Here is a 15,265-nt window from a genome sequence, read left to right as displayed (position 1 = left end):
TCTACAGACTCTTCAATCCCTGTGCTCTGGATATTGTTTATTTCATGCCAATCCAGAAGTGAATTTCATTATGAAGAGTTTTTTGATGAGTGAACAGATTTGCTTGTGCACAGAACGACAGATAAGTTCTTTGCGGACAGGGATCATCTTTGTCTTCTGTGTTTTCACAGCACCTAGTGCAAAGGGGTCCTGGTGCATGACTAGCCTCGTAGATGCTACTGTAGCATACCTAATCAATAATGTACAGTGCCTAGCACAATGGGGGGCCTGACCATGACTAAGGCTTCTAGGGGCTACTGTAATACTAAAACTAATATTAATACTAGTAAACCAAACATTGAAATACCAGGGGAGGGTACCATCCAAGCCAGCTGTCCTCAGTAAGGGTTTATAACTAACTCTCTCTACACAAGTCACACAAATGCCCTGAGGGCTTTGATTTTAGCTAAACGGTAGCAACCCCCTAGTGTGGAGACTGCTTAAAAGTGTTCTTACCAATAAATTACTGATCAAGTTACCTCAGTGCAAAAATTGGGTGCAGACCAATCCCTGGCCTCTCTCACAAGGGCTTTAATCTAAACACACACACACACAAATACCCCCAGGCTATCTTACAAGACCTTTATCATACGCAAACATAAATACACCCACCGACACAGACTGTCTTACCAGGGCTTTATCCTACAGAGAGAAAGAGAGAGAGATGTTCTTATGGGACTTTATTCTACACACACACAAAGATGCTCTTACAAAGACCTTATCCTGCACACACACAAATACACACAGACTCTCTCACAAGAGCACTCTCCTGCCTTTGCAGTGCATTCATTCCACGGTCAATAAAGCTGCTTTCGCCCACAGCAGAAGATCAAGAACTATATAACCAAATCCAGCTTCGCTAGTGGAGGAAGTTGGGCTCAGAGCTGGCACTGCTGGCAACATCAACTAACCCAGTTTCCAGTCTGTGGGTGTTGCTTTGCCCATTAGTGTGTAGGTGAGGGGAGAGGTTGCCTGGATGCATTAATTATTGTAAATGGAGCAAGGTTCCCTTTTGACCTTTCTGCCATACTAGGCACAATTGAGTTAGCTTTGAGTTTTGATTTAATTCCAGGGATGGGGTTGTAATTCGCTTATAGCAGCCATTTTCCTCTACTAGGGCTGGGTTGGTGGCCTGAGTGATACATACTTCCAGGAAGGCCTTCAAGTGCTTATTTCCTTAGGGACACCACAAATAAAGCATTTTTAAATCCGTTCGTTCTGTGCGTTGGGCAGCTCCAGCTAATCTTATTTATGGTTTAAAAGCACAATGAGTTCTGCTTTTGGTGTCAGTAGAAGCCAGATTGAGCTCACAGACACACACCCATCTGCTCACACCCACATAAACACTTGCACACGCACGCTCAGACACACAGTTACAAACATATACAGACACAAATACATGCACATACACACATCCTCACATTAACTTATGCTCATAGATATCCACCCATGCTCATAGATACATACACATTACACACAATCATACATACTCGCATACACACAAGATAATACACCTCTCCTAAGCAGGAAGAGGATTCTGCCCAACCTTTGTTCTGCAACTGACAAACAACTTGCTGTTTATTTCAGATCATAACTATTTTTTCTCATAATAGGCGCCTTTAAATTAACATTTCCTTTGCAAACAGATCCTCTTCTATATATATATCTCTCTCTAAACCAACAAATTTCAGAGAGAGTCTAGCTTTGAAATTTCTAAGGCAAGAAAATGTCTTTTTCCATTTGTCTGTTTACCTCCTAAAGTTTGTTGATGGAAAGACCAAATGGATAAAGTTCTAACCTTTATTAAATATTTATCAGTTAATTACAATATGTAGATTTAGTTGCTAGGTAATTCGTCTTGGGTGGGGGGGATACAATAAAATACATTTGAAAGTTGAGTTATCATAATTGCCCTGATGCCATGGGAACAACCGGTCTGCAATGTGTTTTACATTTATCTGCACTGCTACATTTTCATTTTTGTGTGCAAAGCTGCCTCTGTCTGTTTTCAGAAGACTTAAAGCTGTACAGGCTCTGTTGTTACCCTATTTGGTTTTCAGGCACTGCAAAGCCCTTATGATCACAATGTTTCCAAACAATTCCAACAAGACTTTACACTTCAGCTTATAAAATGAACCATGACTTTTCCAGCTCCTGCCCTAAACTTTGTGGGACTGAAAGTGGATCTACAGGCTGCTTTCCTTCCTAAAAGCGGAGACCCCGTTGTGGGTGCCTTGCTGAAAATCTCAGACGAAATGCACCTTTCTACAAATGCCTGCAAAGCGGAGGAGAGAACCGTCAGTCCAGGGGAATGGGTGAGTTTTAATGGAAGGCAGGGGCCATTATAAAAAAGTGCACAAGCAGGCAGGGCTCAGAGCTGCATACTAACTGGGAGATGAAAAGGGCTGGGGCCTAGCGAAGTAAGCGCTGTCTCAATGATTAATGGGGGTGAGAGAAGGGTGAAGCCCAACCCCTAGTAAACTACAAGATGGCAAAGTGATTTTAAGAACAACAGAGCAGTGTTCCTGGAGAAAACCAACCCAGTCGAGCCAAGAAAACTGCCCAGCACTGTTTTTAAAAGGCCTCTTTATTTCAAATACCACAACAACATAGTAAAAGCCGCTAAGGGCAAAGTGATCTCTTAAAAAAAATGTGTAAATTACAGTGAGAATCTAACTTATTGCAGGGTCAAAGTTGTGAGTGGGTTCAAACATGTTCACAGCTACATTTGTTTATCAAACAATAACCCACTGAGATGGTAATGATAGCGGCTAGCGGAAGTACCACAGCCAGGTGATTTCTCTTAGACTGAATGCCAGGGGTTAAAGGAAGAACCACCCTCATGAGAACACTTTCTCAACCCTTTCTGAAAATCAGACCTCTTCTAACATACGTCCCCTGGAATCCGAGGGAGATAAAATCACTAGTTGCTTTTGAAAAACTGTTGGTTTATGAGTGGAAGAAGCTTAACTGGGCTGTAAGGCTATTTAAAGGGTAGCTATTGACACCTTTATAACTGACAAAGTCAGAAGCTGAGTAAAATCATCTTTAATAAAATACATGGAGCCAGTTATAAGCTCACACTGAACTTGTCCTGTTATTGGCTGTGTTACATCCACACACCAGTTCCTAGCTGCCTTATGCATAGATCTCGGTACAGTTTAATACGCAGGAGGTAATTGGGAATAGAGGGGGTGGGGAGATCTAAGGGTACTGTTGATTACACTTAGACGGTGTGGTTTTGTTTTGTTTTAATGACATAATAGGACTGTAGCAATTTTCCCAGCTTGGTTTCTATGGCAGAGAGTCCTCACAGAGACACAAGAACTGCAGGTCCCTGAGAACTTCCCCGAGGCGCAGGATGTGTGGTTAAGTCTGTTTAAGTGAGGTGGGGGTTGCAAGGCCTGAGGTAGTGCTGGCTGGGAATTTGAGCAGCACAGCTGTGGTCCAGGCTTACAGAGAAGCTGTGGCTGAAGAGCGAGCAGGCCCCAGGCATGTTTTCCAGGTAATTTTCTCACTCCGGCTCCTTTGCAGACTAAGGGGATCCGTAATGACCCTCCCCTTGTAGAGACAGAGGAGGATCCGACTGCCAGGATAGCTGCACAAGGGCTGTCCGAGACAGGGGCTGCCAACCCACACATCTCCTTGGGCCTTGCTGTAGGAGTTGAGTCTGGGCACATCCTACCCACTCTCCATTTGGGAGCTCACTGGAGGGCTTCTGCGAGGAGACTAGATCCCTGCTCCCTTCCCCCTGCGGTCCTTCTCGCGCTTCATCCTTTGGATCTGGAACCGGAGCTTGAGTCTGAGCAGCTGAGCCAATCCTACGCTCCACTGTCAGCAGGGATAGCTGATAGCATGGAATTCGTTCTCCAGCTGGGCATTGGTATAAAGCGTGCCAGACCTCAGCAGGGACCTGGAAAATGAAAGGCCACACCATCTCATCTGCTCCTGTCCTTGCAGCAGCCTCCCTTCCTCCCCCCCCCCCCCCCGCCGCCCCCAACAGCTGAGATTTGAAGCAATTGACATTAACATAACTGCAGGCAAAAAACTGGCTGCAGCCATTTGAAAAGTCCCACTGGTGGATAGGCAAAACCCAAATTCAGTTAAAAGTCTGCATTTTTAACAAGCTCCGATAGAACCTGTTCAGACAATTTCAAAGTGTTCTGCTGTTACCCAGGATTGTCATATATGCTGCTTTTCTTTCTCTTTCTTTCTTTCTTTCTTTCTTTCTTTCTTTCTTTTCTCTCTATGTCTAGGTAATTTTACATCTATCTCCCTAGCCATGTAATTTTACATATATCTCTCTTTCTCTTTCCATATGTCTGCCTAAGTAATTTTACATCCATCCATCCCACCATCCCATCCATCCGTCCATCCCTCTCTCTTTGTGCCTCAATGAATAAACAAACAAAGTTACATAAAAATGCACTGGCTAGTGCAGGAGAAATTAGGACAAGAAAGTATGGAGAATTTATTATTATTGGATTAAAACTCATTTCTAGCGCCAGATTGTTTTCATAACCTTGTGAGAACAAACATCAACCGTGCAGGGCAATCGGGAGTAAATTGTGGGTATTTAGACGTTGTTTAAAACTCTTTCAAAGGGCGACTGGTGGCCACTCATTTGCTAGGAAACCTGTTGTCAGTAAAAAGAACGTGTTACTGGGATCAGATGGAACATACCTGCAGGAAATAGGTAGGGGGTTTTTTTTGCTTGGAGTTGTGTCCTGTTTCCTTCAAAAGAAAGATGTGTCTTGGTAAACTTTTGGAGTGAGCTTTGCTGGCACCATCAGGGATCGGAGTGGTGATTGCCTCTGTACTCCTTTTTTGGGAGGCCGCATGGAATGGCTGAGGTAACCCCTGGAGCCTTGAGGGCTCTGCAAGGCAACTCTTTCACTTGTTGAAGTCATGGATGTTTTGTCCCTTTCAAGATGGGAGAGGTTGCTGACTGAAACCTCGCGCTAATGGGACTTGGGGAAAGATAGCCTCCAGAAGCTCCTTGAGAGCTTTTTGCATCTCCAGTTTCTTCTCACTGGGGGGTTTGGAGGATGGGGGGAAAGGAGGACTGGCTATCTTTAACTCAAACAGGAAAGGGACCCCGTGGATCACAGTCATGGATAGGTCTCCAGTGGCTTCTTCTGAGGAAGATTCCTCCAGTGTTAGGAATCAAGCATAAAGGTTCTAACCTCTCTCACCAGCCATCCTGTGCACCAAGGTCCCGAAACCTGCTGATAAAAAAATATAATTACATTTAAAAAATAAAATAAAATGGCTCGAGGACCCAAACAATGATGTCCTCTGGCTTTGCACCTTTTTGATCACCTCCATGATTGTGTGTGTGTGTCCGTGCATGCGCACCTGTGTGTGAAGACTTGTTCTGGATACAACAGACCACTAAACCCTGGGTGTGCAGTGTTTGGAATGACTTGCCCTGGGTATAGTAGATATTACATCTTGTTTTAACACACAACAGAGCCTCTCTGGTGCTTACATTGCATGATGGAGGCTTTCCTGTTGCAATGTGGGCCTCCATTTGAAATAAACTGTTGATGCATGCGCTGGGTGTAACCGCTTGTTTCATGTAAACAGCATAAGGTTTGCTGAAGAACTGCTTGGGCCCTGGTCAATGCAATATGTGTGTTTATAAGCACATCTTGATTTTTAGACATTAACCCTAGCCATTTTCCAGTGCAACCCCGTGTCCTCGGTCTTCTTAGGGGAAAGTCCTGACTTCTGCAGCCAGAAGTGCTTGTTTCAAGCCAAACGATTTTCTTTGGGAACAAGCAAGGACTATTGGCAAAACCATTAGCTCATAGAGACCATGACAGGCCTACAGAAGAGCGCTGGAAGATCAATCGAAATGAGCAACAACGACGAATAATTATAATTATAAACGTTGTTGTCTCAAAGCCTCATTAGAGGCGTTCCAAAGACGCCTCCTCTTCTAACGTCACTTGCAAAACCCGACCCGGGAAAAGGCCGAGCGAGGGCCGCTGTGTGAACGCTCGTGGGCCACGCGCCTGTGTTCCGAATCGTGTAGATCCCGACTCTAAAGAGGTCGCTGCAAGTTTTGCCACTGACGTTAAAGGGCCCGTGATTTCGCTCTCTTTTGTAGGAACTTTGGCGCAGGTGCTCCTCGGCTCATGTAAACGTACGTGCACCCGCCCGCGATCGACCCCTTTCATCTTTAGCGACGTGCCTAGCATAGACCAACCCATCTAAACTCACAGGGAACAAAGCAGCCCGGATGCTAAAACCAACCGAGAGAGGCTGTCGGATTATTTATGGCAGTGGAAATCCCCCACAAATCTTGGGTATTTAAAGTTGATCGGACGTTTAGTGTCAGATCTCTATGTGCTGGGGGAAGGGGCTGTAGTTAAAATGCCATCTACAATTACAAACAAGACGATGTGGATCCAGCTAACACACACACATACACACACACACTTTACTGTCCTGCAAACTTTCCATAAAATACAACACGCCCATCAGATTCCTTGTCAGTGTTGCCAGTTTAATTCCCCCCTTGTTTCAGAAAGGAACGGATAAAGATTTGATTTCCTCTCCCTTTTTTGGGTGGACTATTCCCAACTGATCAGACATCTCTAATCTCCCGAGGGAAAATGTGAATGTCCCGCTGGAGCTGAAAGCACACGTGGGATTTCTGTCCTGTTTACAAAGCGAGCTCACTCTGTTCGCTGCGTTGTACTCCGCCAGCCACCACAAAGTGGACTGGATAGTGTATCCGGCGTGGAACTTGCCCTTCTTTCCACCCAGCAACAGTTCAGACTCAAAGTCGCTTTGGACCGGTTGTTTCCATATGATGCCATATCATTGCTAGTGCTTCGTTAGTACGGTGTGGCCTTATAGATAGGTGGTGTCCTCCTATAGATATTGAAGTCTTAAAGACGGGGGGAGAGGGTTATATAGAAATCCACAAACGCGAAAAATCCGCAAGGTAAGGATTTGGTGCGTCCTGGCCTCAAATACACCGGCAGAAATAGGCCCCCTTTTTTCATACCCAACTAGTTTAGGAAGGACTCGAACCTACGCAGGGGCGCCCCCGCTTTTCTCAATTCCCAGGGAACTCGGCGGGAGGGGAAAACTCTCAGGTGTTGGAGGGACAGAGCCGTGGGACCCCACACCTGCGCGCAATTTAAATTGAGCTGCGAAGTATCCGGTGTGCTACACAGGGTTGTAAGGCGCCCTTAATTCTTGACCCAGCCACAGGACACATCAGCACTGAAGGCAAACTCAAATAAATAAATCCAAATGAATCCAAATCAACCATTAAATAGGTCGGGAGGTTAGAAAAGGCCAGCGTGGGAGGTGTGGCAATCCGATCGCCTTAAACTGGGGGGTAATAAAAAGGCATAATAAAAAGGGGGAGCCCCCGCCCCATGGATTAGGCCTTAACGGGTTGAGTTAAAACGAGTGCAGTTCAGATTCCCAATGCAAAAGATATCCAGTCACTAAACGATCCCGGGTTTCTACAGACCCTCTGTTTGTTGAAAACATATTTACATTACCGCATATCACTGTGATTCCTCGGCTTCTGGTATATTTCATTAGCTGCTTAAAGTTTCATTTAAATCTGGCTGATTTACACGGCGCTGAGCTAAATTTAGTCTTCGAGCCCTGTGGTAAATCTTTTGAAGACACCGGAGTTACACTAGCGATGAATTTGACCCAGCAACTCTCTGTGTCTTTCTCTCCAGACACCATAAGTTAAAGCACACTAAGTTAATGTGGTTTATTATGATTTGTTTATTTAATTATCTACCTCCAGACTAGCAGTATAGTTTAAGGAACTGATCAATATATCCACCATTATGGATTCCTTACAAATTTATTATTAGGAATATTTGCATTTCTGGTATATGCAGTGCCCTCCGTTTAATTGCATTGTCTCAGGCTGGATAATAGTTAAAGAAACGTAGCTCGTTCATTTTTTTAAAAAAAATCCCGGGTTAAAAAAATGTCTAAGAAAAATCAGACCGTTTTAATTACTCTGAAATCTAAAATTACTTTTAGATTTAAAATTACCGCCTTAAAATACTTTTAAATCTATTTTTTTAAAAGCATATCTGGGTTCGTTTTGAACACAAGGAAGTCTAAAGATAAAATATAGGCATTAATTATTTATCAGAAGTGGATATAATTATGGTTTGGAACAAAGCAAGGGATTAATGTAACAGATGAAGAAAGCAAAGTTGAACATCAAATCTTTTTTTTTTTTTAATCCTGAAAATTAATTTCTGTAAAAATCCAGATTCAACATCTTTGCTAAAGAGGCAAATTAAAAATATTGAAATCACGTTCAGGCTTCATTATTTTTTTCCAGTACCAAAACTTCCTCTCAATGGACTGGTATCATCAATAAACAGGAGGGAGTTCGCCTAGTCTAGGTTATTCATTTCTATATTATTGAAAATATTTCTATCACCTTTCCAGTGATTCTTCCACCGCTTTGAAAGATTAAGTTAGACGCTAAAAACCATTTAGGAAAGTATAAAAATATATGCTTCCAAATGGCTTTGAGTAAAATGAAGATATATGGCATATAGCGTGTGTAAATATATTTAGTCTCTTTCTACATAGTCTCTGAATATATACATACAATCAGGCATATACTTCTACAGTCTGTACCCCCATGCATACCTCTTGTATATAGCCTGTGGTTACATCCACACACAAAGCATACACAAAATCATTCATACGTACATGGACATAAACATGCATAGTCTATGCTATATATATAGTCGATGACTATAAATACACACAGACATACATAAGGTCACTCACATACATCCAGCTGTGTAGACATAAATAGATATGGTCTATATTATACATAGTCTATGCAGTAACAAAGTTCACCCATATCCATCTAGATACATAGAGCTATATAGTCTATACTATATATAGTTTCTCTATATACAGTCTATACACACACTACATGATCACCCATATCCATCTAGAGACATAGAGCCATACATCTATATTGTCTATAGTACATATAGTTTCTCTCTCTATAGTCTATAATTATGCACACATTACACATCACCCATATCCATCTAGATAGAGACAAATTAAGGGGATAGTTAGAAATATCAAACAGCCCATGCACCTGGCTGGCTCTATTTTTAAACGTTTTTAGATAAGGCCTCTCATTTTCTTGAAGCATAAATTAAGAAAAAGCGATTAGCTCTCTATAAAATTTGCATCTTATTAGCATTACCACAAGGGTTATTTTACACGCAAATGCATGCGGATGTTCAAAGCACAAACACATTTTCGATACAGAAAAACAACGTTTCCGCTGCAAATATCGAGGGGTTTGGGGGGGGGGTTGGAAGTTGGACAGAGGGGCCTTATAAAAGGGGATTGGATCTCTCTTTGTTCCCTCCCCCCCTTTTTTTGGTGTGTGTGTGTGTGGGAAAAGGAGCATTGGAAGGCAGGTCACGTTGTGTAATCTATGGTTGATGCGTCTGCAGGAGTTTAAGACCACGATGCATTTAATAAATTATTTTACTAGTTTTAAAGGGGGGGAGAAGGGGAGTTTTGTTGTTGTTGTTGTTGTTGTTGTTATTGTTAATTGAGCAATTCCTCTGAAGCAAAGAGAAACAGGGCTTTCAGGCTGATCACACCCAGATTAACCGCACTAACAATCCGGATTAGTAACAACCCCCCTCACTCCCCTTCCCCCCCCCCCCCGCAAAAAATGAAGGTTGGAAGTCTCATTCTCACGCACACACCGCGCAGTAACTTCTACAATTCGGGGGGGGAGGGGGTGCATCTAAAAGGAAAAGAGCCATTTGTCTGAATGGCATGGCAAAGCCAACCCGATCTGCATAGGAAGTCTGCTACCCGGGACAGGGCATAGATAGCAACTTGAAAGGAAAAGGTTGTGCAGGTGTGTTACTTTAAACAAAAAATGGGATCTACGCCCTCTGGCAGGTAAGAGGCTTCCCAGGCAGATCGGGCTGGCTTTTGCAGTGATATTCAGACAAAAGCAGAATGGTGCACACACACACACACACACACACACACACACAAGCACAAGACCCCAGTCTCATTCTCAATTATAAACCATTTTACACTTTGGAAGCCCAGCAGAGAGCGAGGGAGAGAGAGGGGGCGAAAAGAGGCATTTCCAATAGTCACACTTGTCAAGGGAGACCATCTTTTAGCCCTCAGCAGCAGCAAATCCCTGTGAACTCTGGGTGAACCAAGATTGAGGCAATAAATCATCCTTACAAAAGCCTGCTGTTGGCCGCGAGTGCCAGTCCCTTACCTTTAACGCTTTCACGGGCGAAGGAGGAAAAGCCAACAACAAAAGTTCAGATAATCTATGTGCAACCTAAGCGGGGCCGGGGGGGGGGAGGCGGAGGGTGAGGACGAGAGGGAGGGTGGAAGGGGGTGAGGAATCTCTGCACACAGGCGAAGCAAGAGGGGATTGTTTCTAAAGCGAGGGTGGGGGTGGTATTGTGTCTGTGGTGTACATTACGAGCCTGCAGTGGGGGAGGGGAGGGTGTCAGCAGCCCCATGGGAAGAAACCCAACGTTATTAGAGCGAAGATGGGGAGCCCAGGCAAGTGGACAGGAGACACAAAGGCATTGATTAGTGGAAGGAAATGGGCACCATCATTGATCTCAGAGAAAAGGTTCCTTTTGTGCAAGGGAATTGATCGACTAGTGGTGAAAGGGTTTTTTGTTTTAATTACGTTTTTGCTTGTGTGTTTGTTTCATAATTTGGCCCTTCGCACCATTTGGTTCCAGGGAATGTTGCCTTAAAGGCTACATTTCTGATGCCCACCCCACCTTCTTTTTAATGAAGGACTTTCTTGTAGAGAGAGCGGGAGAGATTGGTCCAAAGAAGACAGACAGACAGACAGATAGATAGTCTGTCTTTTCTTGGTCCTCCAATCTCCTCACTGGGACATTTCTTGATTTCACTCTCCCTCACATCACTGCTATTTCTTGTTTAATATGCACAGTAATTGGGGTGCCTGTATTTTTTTTTTTTAAATCCTGATCTATGATTTATGGTATTTATGCAAAAAAGGCAACCCCTTGTCTGAAATTAACACAGCGCTGGAAGGCTTAAAAAAAAAAGTTTAACACGCACACACAAAAATCCATGGTTGACTAATCTAATATGACAAACTATATGATGGATATAGTTTATGTTAATTCACAATGCCCTTTCCTCCAGAATTTAGCTGTAAGTTAATGTACACCGGAAACTCCAACTCTACATGGTCTGCTAATGGGTTTAGGTATTAGCTAGTTCTAACGATGCATACAAATGTACTTGTCTCTCTCTGTAGGCTGCCCTAAGATTTATGACTCTTTTGCCTTCTGTAGCTGTAAACAAGAGGGGGGGGGGGGGGAAAAAAAAAACCCCTAGTCTCTGCATCACTTAGTACATCAAGGAGTCTTTTTAAAAAAAACCCAGGTTATAGGAGAGAGATTCCTACCAAGTCGGCAACTTTTCCTAAAATGCTCGTCCCGTGGGTTGTGTCTGTGTATCTGTGTTATTTCTTTGCCCACGCCTCAGTCAAGAGGACAGATAGCAGCTGAAATCCACACACACACACACGCACACACACACACACACACACACACACACAAAAGACTCCAAAGAAAGCCAAGCAGAGTTCTAACTCCTACAGCAAGCAGATGAAGAATGATTGGATTCAAAGCACAAGCACGGGAGAGGGGGTGGGAGAAAAAAGTTTCATTTGAGGGGGGGAAAGAGATGTTCCTCTCGCGCTGATGCAAACTCCAACAAAGGAACAGCGAAGATACTGCATCCCATGAGTCGAGCTAAGAAGCTAACTTTGTATTATCTTTCCCCCCCAGGTTCGCTTCTGCTTTGTTGATTAAATTATTCTTGTGCCAGAGACACGCTTATTGCGTGGAAGAAGATGGTAAAATAAGAGGAAATGCTTGCTTTAAAAAGACGACCATATTTATGAGTGGTGGGCTAAAGGTATTTGCAGATGATCGCTTTCCTAGAGGGAAAGCCCGAAAGGCTGGTAACATTTTTCTGTGAATGTATTTTTAAAATATATTAAATTTCTAGTATCTTGCTGCTGGATTCGCTCAGGGGAGCTGGGGGTGGGGAGATTGTGCACAAGGAAGGTTACAAACTTAAAGGAAAGGTACCTCTATATATTGTTCCTCTGTAGAAGAAGATTTATTATTGGAAGAACAATTTTGCCGAAAAGATTTTGGATTGAGGAAAATGAGATTAGGGTGGGGGGAGAGAAGAAAATATGTATTTTAACTGGGTCGGATTTATTTGTGCAAGAAATAATTCTACTTTCATTAAGATTTTTTAAAATACGTGTTTCTCTATAATTATGTGATTTATGCATATACTTAATTAAACACACCGAAGATTTTGTTGGCTAGACACTGTGTTTTTTGATCTCTGCAGGCGAGTCCGTGTCTGACTGTTACTTTCTCTGTAGACTGAATACGTCCAAATTTACTAACATGTTTTCATGACCGTTAAGTTTATTTGTGTCATATAAAAGTCAGTTTGGATATTATTTTCCACTCAATGAAACCCCTAAAATATATTTCAGTGAAAGGTGGTGATGGTTGGGGGGCGGGTTACTGAAGAATTGATGCATGTGAGTTTGAATTTAAAATATTGTTTAGATTTCTACTTACTGTGATTATTCTCATTATTGGTTTTTCCCTGAATGAACTCTGTATTTTGGCAGAGTTATGGTGCTAGGAGGCATTTGAGAAAGTGTATTTCATCCCCAGGGCTCTTAAAGATCAGGAAACAATATATACATTAGAAATCTGGTCTTTGATATTATTGAATCGAAAAACGCAGGAAAATATTCCAAAAAGGCGATGTTAATTTTAAAATATTATTAGCGTTGGCACACACCGCTCTCTTTATTCGTGGAATTAAAAAACGAGGGGACATCCCAGCTATTTATTTACGTTGGGTTGCTCCTAGCCAACGAGTGATCAAAGGAATAACTTTCACACTGCCGATTTTGGGAACGAGAGAGTGTATTGCACATTGCATTTTGAATGCAACTATAGACCTATTTCTCCTTTCCCCCCTTGCTTCCCAGTATTAGATTTCAGTATTTCAGTCAAGGATTGATCACCACTTAAGACCAAATAAGTTATTTTAGGGGTTTCCTAAATACACTTCTTTTTCCCCTTCCGATGTTGCAAACTTCCATTCGATTGCTCTTTAAACCCCTTTGATTTTGTCATTTGAGGAGAACAAAAAAAACAAAACAAAAGAGAGAAGACGCTTGGACCACAGACGAAAGTTCAGCCCTTCCAACGACTCGGAAGCACCTGGTGTTGCTTAAAATGTTCGCGTTGAGATTCATAAAATATTTAAAGCCAGGAGTCAACCCTCTTCTATTTATTGCAGTGTATAATTCAAAATTATCGTGTATTAATAAGCCAATAATGATAATCTCTATAGGAAAAGCATGCGAGTTGTGCCGGTTTTATGGCTGCCCTTATCCTTCCTAATGACCTTTGGCTCAGCGGCGTAATAACTCACTGCAGAATGAGCAATTGTCTAGAGTGCCTTAAATACCTCGAAGTCTTTGCTACACTCCGGACACTTCCAGAGAGGTAAAGTCTCTTGCTTCGGAGCGTCCAAGGGAGGGGAAGGGAAGTCTCCCCTCTCCTCTCCAGATCTGGAGCGAAGACAAATGTCACGGGAGAAAAGGACGCGGGTATGTTCCCTAAGTCACTTGATGGGATGAGGCCGTGCTCCATCTGCTCACGTGATTCCGAATTCTGAGCTCAAAGTCTGGTTCATTTCACCTCAGTTTCCTTGTAACATTCCTACGCCACAACCAAAGATTATGGTTGTCACCCATTGCTATGCTCCTTGTAAAGGATGTATAGGGACGAGTACAGGCATCTGGGACGGTAACAAAAATATTGCAGAGCCGGCTCGTTCCTCAGAGCTGATTCTTTGCCCCCCCCCCCCCCGCTCCCCCCATCCCATCCCCCACAAAATGAAGAGTATGTTCTGCGAAATTCTCCTCCCTCCCCCCATCGAGCAAAGTTTTGGAGCTGGTGGGAACGTATTTCCCCTCCTTGTCTGATGTGTTTGTGCTCATTAAAGACGATTTTAAAATTAAACCAACTGTCGTTTTGTTGTAGTCGTTAATGGGCCCATTTACACAGCAAAAGTTGCTCTGGCCCAGAAAGTTATTGTTTTAGTTCCATAAAAAGATCTGAGCTAAGGTACAATTTATTTCCTTTGGATGCATTCCCTTCTTTTTAAATCTCCTTATGTCCCGGGAAATATGAGCCTGTGGAAGTTGTCTTCATGGGGTTATAAAAGTAATTTGTTTATGTTAGACAGTGGAGGGGGGGGGGGGTGCTACATGTATTTTACATAAAGATGATAAATTAAAAGGTGGCTAATTCTCTCCCCCACCCCAAACCAACACACTACATATGTCCCAAGTATTCCCCAGGGAGCTGGTTCTGAAGTTAAATCGAGGAGCCACCTTGTGATGTAAAATGATAAATGCCTTCGATACTGGGTCTGAGTGGGAGCCAAGCTGCAAGAAGTCATGGAGAGGATACATCAGTAACCAGTTCTGGCACAGAAAAGAAAAAAGGAGAGAGGGGGTGGGGGAAAGAAAGAAAGAAAAGGAAAGGAAATGCACACTCAACAAATTCGGTTTCCGCATACAAGGAGAATTACAAATGTCATTCTCTGATATTGTATGTTTCATGTTCCTTCCCACTTAGCCTTCGGAAGGGAAAATAACCAGTAAATGTTTCTGTGTCTCACACACACACACACACACACACACACAACATCCATGGCGTTTCTAAGACAGTTATGGGAATAGATGTGGGAAATGAACGAATCTCATCATACATACTGTATTGATCAAATTCCACTGAGGCAGGGAAATGTCAGAAACCAATTTCCAAGGATCACCATATTCTGTTCCACTGAAGTTACTTTTAATCAACGGGCCCTGCGGCCCTGCGCTCTGGTCCCCCTGGGGGAAATAATGGCTCTTTTTGTTTATCAGTTTTATATATTTAGCATAGTTTAGAATCGAAGAGTTCTCCACATTTTACAAGACACAGCAAACAGTTAATACAATCTGTAACTTGCAAACACTCACAGCTGCAAAAACCAGCGGCGCACTGGTACATTATAAAGTCTGCTGTTGACTGATAACAGCATGGTAGTT

At 42.9% G+C, this 15,265-nt stretch overlaps 1 long non-coding RNA gene across 2 annotated transcripts in view; it reads right to left on the bottom strand.

Annotated features, from left to right (window-relative positions):
• Positions 1 to 1,854: 1,854 nt before the first annotated feature.
• LOC137140854 (uncharacterized) overlaps positions 1,855 to 15,265 on the bottom strand; it is a 67,335-nt gene continuing 53,924 nt past the window's right edge. The window contains exons 2-3 of one of the 2 annotated variants that reach the window (XR_010916495.1): positions 4,723 to 5,264; positions 1,855 to 3,952 (exon numbers count right to left, since the gene is read on the bottom strand). This is a non-coding gene — a long non-coding RNA (uncharacterized lncRNA). Of the gene's footprint in view, positions 3,953 to 4,722; positions 5,268 to 15,265 lie in introns of both variants that reach the window. The other variant, XR_010916494.1, reaches the window with a different exon arrangement.

This window comes from Emydura macquarii, unplaced genomic scaffold (assembly GCF_026122565.2).
Source record: "Emydura macquarii macquarii isolate MOO-44397 ecotype Brisbane River unplaced genomic scaffold, CSIRO-AGI_Emac_v2 contig_2994, whole genome shotgun sequence".
Lineage (NCBI taxonomy): Eukaryota > Metazoa > Chordata > Testudines > Chelidae > Emydura > Emydura macquarii.
Note: the sequence above shows the minus strand (reverse complement) of the source record. Positions and strands in the feature narration are given on the sequence as shown.